Source organism: Chlorocebus sabaeus, chromosome 3, assembly GCF_047675955.1.
Source record: "Chlorocebus sabaeus isolate Y175 chromosome 3, mChlSab1.0.hap1, whole genome shotgun sequence".
NCBI classification, from domain to species: domain Eukaryota; kingdom Metazoa; phylum Chordata; class Mammalia; order Primates; family Cercopithecidae; genus Chlorocebus; species Chlorocebus sabaeus.
The window spans coordinates 47,905,423-47,915,171 of NC_132906.1; positions in this window are offsets into that span (position 1 = coordinate 47,905,423).

Consider the following 9,749-nt stretch of genomic DNA (forward strand, 5'->3'; position numbering starts at 1 on the left):
TTCTAATGTCAAGGTCTCTTGGGCAATAAAGACTTCCCTGTGATGAAGTCCGTTAGGCACCAACCTTATTAAATACGGCACACACAATTAGCTCTGGGTGACTACCTCCAGTCTTCTCTCCAGTGACAACACAACAAATCTTCATTTTTCCAATAAGGAGTGATAGGTCTTTGATAAAACCTTCTAACTTTAATTTCCCTGGGTTAAATACTTTCCTAGGAAGCCTTTTTTGGGTAGACTAACTAACATCATATGAACATCTGTTTATTTTTCTTTTCATCCAGGTCATTTTCATTCTGCTTCCAAATACTATAATTGAAGAATCAACAACTTCACTAAGGGTTGTTGTGGGGCGCCAACATTTATATTATGTTAGAAAACAATGTGTTCAATTTCAGAAAATAGTATAAACAAATTCGTATCACTATGTATAATTTTTTTTCATTCATTTTGAGAGACGACATTATTTTAAGTAATAATTCTCAGTGTACTTGCAAAGGATAGCTTGCTAAATCACCACCTCAAAATCCAAGAGTAAATAGAATAAGCACGTGTTACTGAATGTGAGAAGATGGGAAATCAAAGGGTACTGGTTTATATATGAATGTTCTCTACAGTAACAATAAAAACAACTGCCATAGAATAAAGTGATACAATACAATAATTGAAAAAAAATTTTGCATAAAACCCAAAAATATATACTTTGAAAGAAAAACATATACTATTATTTAAACTCATACACCAGGTATGCCAAGTAGAAAAAAATGAGAGACATCAGATTTGCATAAAAGTCATAATACTTCCAGCAGATGAGAAAGAATTATATAGAAAATTACAGAATTATAGTAAAATATAACTGTTGCTCTTATTATTTATTATTTTTTTTTTCCTGAGACAGGATCTCACTCCGTCACCCAGGCTGGAAGAAAATGGTGAGTCATAGTTCACTGCAGACTGGAACTTCTGGGCTCAAGCAACCCAACTGCCTTAGCCTCCTAAAGTCCTGAGGTTACAGGCATCAGCCACCGTGCCTGGCTATTTCTTTGAACAAATTTAGTTTAGAAATCCAAATAAAAGGAAAGGATTATATTAGAGGTTATCAAGAAAACTGTATTAACTTCCTATTGTGGTTGTAACAAATAACAACAAATTTAATGACTTAACACAACATAAATGTATTACCTTCAATTTTGGAAATCACAAACTCTCCAGAAAATGGGCCTCATTAGCTAAAGTCAAGGTGTCAGCAGAGCTCATTCCCTTATAGTGGCTCTAGGTGAGAATCTATTTCCTTTCCTTTTCCAGCTTCTAAGGGCTGTGAGCATTCCTTGGCTTGTGGCCCTTTCCATAAACCTGCAACATTTGCCCTGAAAAATATTCAGACCCTCTGTCACAACCTATGATGTGCCATTGCTTTCATATCAAACCAGATTTTATTTAATTTATAGATAATATAAAAATATTTCTTCTAAAGGAGGTTTGTGTACTTCCGTGACCTGTTTCCTTGAAGAGAACATGGGAACTTATATACGGAAAGACTGTCAATGCTCACAATAAGTTTTTTTCTTCTAACTACTACTTGACTTCTTTCCTTATAAATGTAATCTTATACAATTTTACAAGATACCTTTACTTTAGATCCGTGATAGACAGCATAACTTTATTTGACTATATTCTAGTTTCTATGAAAACATCAACAGAATAAAAAAAACTTTAGCTATATTTTTTCAATCATGTTTACAAATGGTATTTTAATATTATCCTATAAACTTTGAATGAAGTCACTAACTGTAGAGGCTTATGATTTCTTCATTTGTTCTGAAATCATTGTTGAAGGCACTATATATTTCAAGAGATAGCAAAGTTTAACCCTTGAGCCTGCAGATGTTTTGTTTGGTAACTAAACAAATAATATATAATTTATATATTACATAAAGTTTGATACAGTCAAAATGCTTTTATATGTTAGATGTATATAATGTTTTATTTCTTGATTATAGAGACAAAGTCTCACTCTGTTGCTGAGGCTCTAATGCAGTGGAGTGATCATAGCTCACTGCAGCCCCAACCTCCTGGGCTTATGCAAGCCTCTCACCTCAGATTTCCTAGTAGCTGGAACACCCACTTATTCTCTCTCTGTCTTTTGTTTTACAGATAGGCTATCACTGTGTTTCCCAGTCTGTTCTCAAACTCCTGGCCTCAGGAGATCCTCTCAGTTCAGCCTCCCAAGTAGCTGGAATTACAGGTGCAATCTACCACACTCAGCTTTAAATAATACTTTATAACATTAAATGTAACCCTGATGAAGAATCACGACATATATGTGTATATGTATATATGTGTATATATGATATTATATATGCTAAAAATTAGATACATGAAAATTAGATATATGTAGTATGTTTTATAACATATAACCCTGGTGAAGGACTACTACATATATATAAAATTATTTATATAATATATAAAAACATCATATTTGTAATTGACTATATTATATACTATATAATTAATTATATATCATATATAATTATATAAAATTATATATTATATAATATACAAATAGCTGTACTTATTTATATAAATATATACTTATATATAATTATATATAATATATAAATATGTGTTATATTATATGTAATATATATACATTTAGACAGGGTGCCATTCCTATTTCATCGGGCTATGACACCCTGTTATCTCAAGGTAAGCTGCTCTAAACATTTGTGTTATCTGGCTGATTCTTGAAGGTATTGATGCTTCCTGACCTGTGTTACTTTACACATTGTATTTCTCTCAGCACTTGAGTCTTCTAGAACATTATCTTTGCTCAAAATCTGGTAATTTTTTTCATACAGCAGTATCTTCCAAACACGGAGAGTCTTGTCAAATTTTTGAAACAATTATGCCTAAACCATTTATTTATTTACTTATTTACTTATATCCATACAATAAACATTTTTTAAAATCATAAAGCATACATTAAAATGAGCACTAGGATATGAAGGCATTAAAATAATTGAAAGTGCTAGTATTTTTAAGGTATTCCACTATAAAGATCACTATTCTAAATATTATGATTACATTTATTTAAACACAATGGCTTCTAAGGAGCCTGGAGGCAGGAATTGATGGACAATAAAAGAGTTTTTTTGACTTGATGTTAACGGTGTTGGTCCTTTGCCTTAATCTTCCTTTTCTCCGATATTTAATTTATTTAAATATTCCATTATATACGCTTTTTCTCATCTTTTTTGAAAAATAAAAATACTTTAAAATAATTATTCAGTCTATTGGATAGAGCACAGATATCAACATATCACAGAATATTAGAGCTCAAAGAATAATTAAATAAACTATGCAGAGTGATAAAAACAATGCATGTGAAATGTAAATGATATTCTCAAGGTCACACTCATCCCTATGTAAGTCACATCAAACATACTATAATACATTTGAATCCCACTAGAGTCTCCAATTGGATTTTTATTCCTCAAATTGGCTAATACTTTTTGAGTCCTTTTTTGAGTAGACTCTAATTTGAAAAGGCTGCATTCTTTCCAAAATCTAATGATACTTTCGAAAGCATTGTATTGTAGAAAAATAGATCTACCTTGCTCATAACTTTGTTAGGCCAAGATGTACACTTTAGTAATTCTTCACTGGAATTACATATAGGAACCATAATCTCAGGAAATTTTTTAAACTAAAAATACCAGAACTTCTTCCAGAATGAGCATCACTTTTTGTAGGCTCTTGTTAGGCATAAAGAAAAAAGAAAGAGGAAAGGAAAGGTTCTCAGAGCAATATATGGCCTTTTCAACTTAAGAACCCATTGAATACAAAGTACCTGAGTTGATGACTAAAAAGGTAAAATTTAAATTTGTGAAATTTAAAACCACATCCTTAATTAAAGCAACCATAAAAATTGGTAGGTTGAAGTGTGTTTTCTTCATACACAAACAGCCCTCTATTTTCATTCAGTCATTCCTGAATACTTATGTGGCTTTGATTTTATTGTACATATCATTAGTTGAATAATACATTAGAAAGCAAACATATCTACCATAATCATTTCAAATAAGCCAAGATTTTATGAAATCGAAAATGGGATAGTAATATTGGCTTATGACCAAATAAAATTATAATATAAGTGCAATCACAATTGGCTTTATTTTCATTGCTAAACTCAGGTGAGATATTTGCTTGTTTTTCTAGAGACTTGGAACTTGGGCTAGGGATCTATCCCAATAAGCCTTGGGTATCCTAATATCTAAATAACTTAATTGGTGTGATTCACAAAATGAAATATAGAAATGAAAATGAGTAACAATAAAATTTGGTACAGTTCTTTTCATTTTCTAATTACTGTCAAAATAAAGATGTATAACCACACTTCCATGGATAAACAAATAAGGGATAAATACATTGATAAATTTGAATTGTGATTCCATTGCAAAAATTACTAAAATGATGAAAATTCATTTTCTTTGTTTAGACAAATCTGGTAGTTACATTAAAATATGCACCAGGGAACATTTTCAAAGCTTTTATGATGTCTTTTATGCTGCTTCACATTTTGATTTTGAGAGGGGAAAATTGCCCTGGAGGAGAAATCCTTCAGAAAGAAGAAGAGAGGGAACACAAGGACTCAGGGAAAAAAAAAAAAAAAAAAAAAAAAAGTTTGCAACTGCAGAGAATGATTAGTACAAGGAAAAGGAGGAGGAGACATCTGTTGGTGAAATGATTTTTAGAGATAATTAAGTGCATTCATCCAGAAATAACACATATTATACATCGTTTGCAGGCACACATGGCTTTACTAAAAACAAGAGAGACTATGAAAGGCCCACAAAAATAATCAGCAGCTTTGGCCTGATGTCACCAGAATGTCAGCCCTCCCTATATGCCCCACCTCAGCCTCTCTAAACCTCTTTCATTCTTCAAAATACTATTTATTGCAGAGTATATATGTTATTTGCAGAGGTAAGCTTGGTTGAAAAGTATTGTCAGAAAAGTGTTGCCAGGTCCTTAGGTCTCTTAAGTAGCTTAGACAAATATCCTATTTTAATCTCCTGGAACTTAATTGGATTTCTGGGTATCTAAGGAAGTCCAACATAAAGAATATTTGTGTTCAAAAAATTGTATGCAGATTTTTTTAAAGAACAAAATAAAGCAATTAACCTGATAGAAAGGACCGTTTTAAAGTCTTAATAAAAAACTAACCTTAGAAATTAAAAAGTTTAGATTATGCTTGATTCTTGCTTATTTAATCATTTTCCATAATAGAATTTATGCTTTATATCTTGGTACGTGATGCCTTCTTATGCATAGTTTTGGATACACTCTGTAAAGCACTAAATGATAGGTCTTAAAATGTAGCTAAATAAATAACAAAGAACAAGATAAAAGACATTTAAAAGAGCTTATCTGTATCATTTACCATGCAAACAACACCTATAAGGTCATGTTTAGTTTTTAAGTCAACATGAACTTGAAAGTTTTAGATCAAAAAATAAATGTAGAAATGAAAATGGAAAGCCGTATTTTCTTCTCATTAATTGAGGTTAACTACACAATCAAATAAATAAAGTGGATTTTGTTTTTCACATAATCATTTGACATTGAGATTTCTAGTGCATGGCTCAAATAGACCTTTTTCCTTCCTATCTCAGCTCCTATGTCTCCTGCAACTTCAGCATACATTGAAATCATAATGATTCTTTAACAACTAGCCCCAGTGTCATCTATTTTAAACTGCTTTGGTTCAAGGGCTTTTAGCTCCATGTCACTTCCACAAAATAAAATTGATTTTTAAATCATAAAATATAGCATTGCACATAATGAGACATCCCAAGGTAGGTTGGGATTCTTCTACGGTTGATTAATTTATTAGCTCACATCATTAAGGATTCAGTTGCTCTCCATCCTTCTACTCTGCCATCCTTACAGTCTTAGCATACCTCATGATCTCAAAATGGCTGCCATAGTTCCAGGCATAAAGTGAAAATGAGACCTTTGAAAAGTCACAAGGATAAAAGAAGGCATGCCTCCTTTCTTATGTTTGTTTTTAAGAGTGAGGATGAATTTTCCCAGACATGTCCGGCAGAGTCATATATTATTTGCTAGAATTATCACATGACCATTCACATGACTATCTCTTAAGAGGGTGAATAGAATTACTGTGAGTACATAGCCTTGGACTAATCAAGATCAAATAGAAGATGACTTTCTGATACCTGAATGGTAGAAGGATTCTGATGATAAAGACAAATGAAGTGTTGGTAGTACTATCAGATTAACAGCACACTGTTGGCCACAAACACTTTATTTATACCACTTGTATAAATGATCACTCTTGTCTTTGAATAATACTTATTTTTTTATAAGAATCATACATTAATTTATTCAATGCAAGGAATTTTAAAGAAGAGACCATATTGGAAAGCTTTTTTTTAAATGTCCTAACTTAGCTGGATGCAGTTGTTTAATTATAATAGGTAGTCAATAAAACTTTTTTGAATGAAAGAATACATTTGTAAGTTATTGTTTGGAATGTAGTTTTCATTTGGACACATTTATTTTTAGCTGAAACTAAATATATTTTTCTTGACTTGGTGAAATGCTTCCTTAACTATATTTTTAGAATGCTTTTTTCCTGAGAATAAAACATTTCAGTGTACAATTTGCTTCGTATAAAAACAAAAAAGGTATTTTTAAACTATAACTTTTACAAAATAAAGTTTAACACTGTATGGAAAGATGGAACTTCTTTAATTTTAGTAATATGGTCTCTAAATACAGTAAATCTGCAATAATTTTAAGTTAACTGCTTTGACGCAATTGGTGTGAATCTTTCCAGAAACAATATGAACACCAAATGTTGGAAAATGACTTATGAGTTTTGTCATTTGTCATTAAACAAAAAAGGAAAATGTGCTTGGAATAAAAATGAATAGTTTATGTCAATTCTATTACAAAGAAATTCAATTATGGATTTTAAAAATGGCACTTTCTTTTCATTGCCATTTCCATAACTCTATCCAGGGCATCTTTTCTCTAACCTGGACTTAACTCCAGCTGCCTGCATTCTATACACTCCATTTTAGCAACAAAGTGCTACTACATTGATTTGATTTTTACACACAGATCCAGTCACATCAACCTCTTATATAGCAGGTATAGATTATACATGATCTAGAGAATCGAATAACATTTTTCATTGTTCTGATAATGAAGTCTATTTATAAAATACACCAATTCAAGTTTTCATCCTTCCCCTTTTGATATCCAAACACAGCTCATTCTCTAGTCTAATTGTATTAATCACAGATTTCCAAACAAAATCTTTGATTTCTCCAGCCGTCAATATTCTTACATTATTCAAGACACATCTATACACTTTTACTCATTTGGGAAAACTTTTATTATTTATCTACTGTCATGTAATCTTTCCATCCAATTAATAAGCTTCTATTAATATTTCCCAAAAACCACTTTCATAGTTGAATTGTGCTCTTTCCATTTAAAAAAAAAAAAAAAAGATATAAGGGGTATTGTAGTCTTAACCCCCAGTACCTTGTTTGGAAATAGGAATAGGGTCTTTACAGACATACTTAAATTCTGATGAGGTGATACTGGAGTAGGATAGGCCCCTAATCCAATATGACAGGCGTCCTTATAAAAGAAGACACAAAGACCACAAGGAGAACACCAAATGAGGTCAAAGGCAGAGACTGAAGTTAGGCAAATGTCAGCAAAAGGACATTAAAGATTGCCAGCAATCTTTCAGGAGCTAGGAAGAGGCAAGTAAAAGATCTCTCTAAGGGTTCAGAGTGAAGCTGGCCTTGTCAATGCCTTGATTTAGGGATTCTAGACTCCAGAATTATAAAACAACCAAATGTTGCTGTTTGTGTGACTTTTTAAAGGAAGCCCTAGGGAATTAGTGCAGCCACTGAGTAGACTCCCTGTTATTTTATAAGTATTCATGGATATCCCTTCCCTTTTTCTCCTTCTCTCCCCATCCTCCTATTTCAACACAGTGGTATATCATTTTCTTTCTTCCCATTATAAACCAAATGCAGGTAAGAACTTTACCTTATCTTTAACTGTATAACTCATTTTTGAAACTTCTTTAGTGACTTAACAATAACTGTTACTAATTAAAACAAATGAAAACATTCTGAGACAATATTATGATTTAACATTCCTTACAAGTGCATCCCAATGCTTCAGGCAAACACCTGAAAATATTTACCAAGTATTTCTAATTTCTTAAATTTTTTCTGCATATCATATGGCATACAAAATCATATACTTTCTTACAAATGGTGAGTTTCAAGGCCTATCTAACTTAAAACATACAAATGCAAAGATAAATATTCAGTCAATTGTATAGATATTAACATAAGTAAACATGCAGTGGTTCTAAAGCACTTCTATTTAACATTTAGAATATATGAGTATCAAGCCAAAGGCCCAAGAGCTCCTTGCAAATCACTGGTATAAGAAGTCCTAACTTATAAGTCCTAACTGGTATAAGTCCTAACTTCTAACTGAGAAGCAATTAATTGCACATATCTATGCATGTATATGCTTTATATGTATATAAAGGAGGGAAAATAGAATATTAAACCGTCATATATCTGTTACTCAATTTGAAAATTATCATCTCAAGACCAGTTTTATTCATGTATGCATCCACAACTTCCTTCACACTCTAACAAATTCTAAAAATGTGTTTTTCTTTTAATTGTTTACATCTTCTCTCATCAATCTATTATCCTGTATCTGGTGATTTTTCTACCTGTTAGATGCCCAGATAACATTTCTTATAAGTCAATTTAGAATATCAGTCAGAATATTTCTGATTGGGATATTCTAAAATGTCTGTATAAGAATATTGAGAGGTAAGACTTGAAAGGCAGTAATTAAGGGAACTTTTTTTTTGAGATACAGTCTCCCTTTGTCACCCAGTCTGGAGCGCAGTGGCATGATCTCAGTTCACTGCAACCTCCACCCCCGGGGTCAAATGATTCTCCTACCTCAGCCTCCCAAGCAGGTGGGATAACAGGCACCTGCCACCACGCCCAGCTAATTTTTGTGTTTTTGTAGAGATGGGGTTCACCATGTTGGGCAGGCTAGTCTCAAACTCCTAGCCTCAAGTGATTCACCCACCTCAGGCTCCCAAAGTGTCGGGATTACAGGAGTGAGCCACCACATCTGACCTAATTAAGGAAACTTTGAATGCCAGCAGATCTCAATGTGTTCTGTTTTGAGGCATAAAATGAGGGAAGGGGTGTTGGATTTTCATTTAGTTATAAACAAATAAAAAGCCCAAAATTAGTGGGTGTAAAATAAAAGATTGAAAACCTTTAAAAATTTAAATGGTTCTAAGATAGCTGCTGTAGTCCCCACTTTCCAAGCTGATCATTAAGCCTAAACTGATCCCCACATTTTACTAATCTGGTGTCACTTGCAGGGAAAGGGGATCAGGAAAAGTCTAGGAGTCCACATAGGACGAAAGTTTGAACAGGTGAGTGGTGCCAAATTTCACAGGAGAGGATGAATGATAAAGAACAGGACTTCGAGTATCTGCACTCTCACTGTCAATAAGGTGTTCGTAAATAAGAAAATTAATGCGAAACAGATGAAGGGGCTTCACAAGGGTTAGGCAATTCAGGCATCATAAAAAATGTGACTGATATTTTGGAAAGAACGCACCATATAACATTCTTTATTTCCAATGC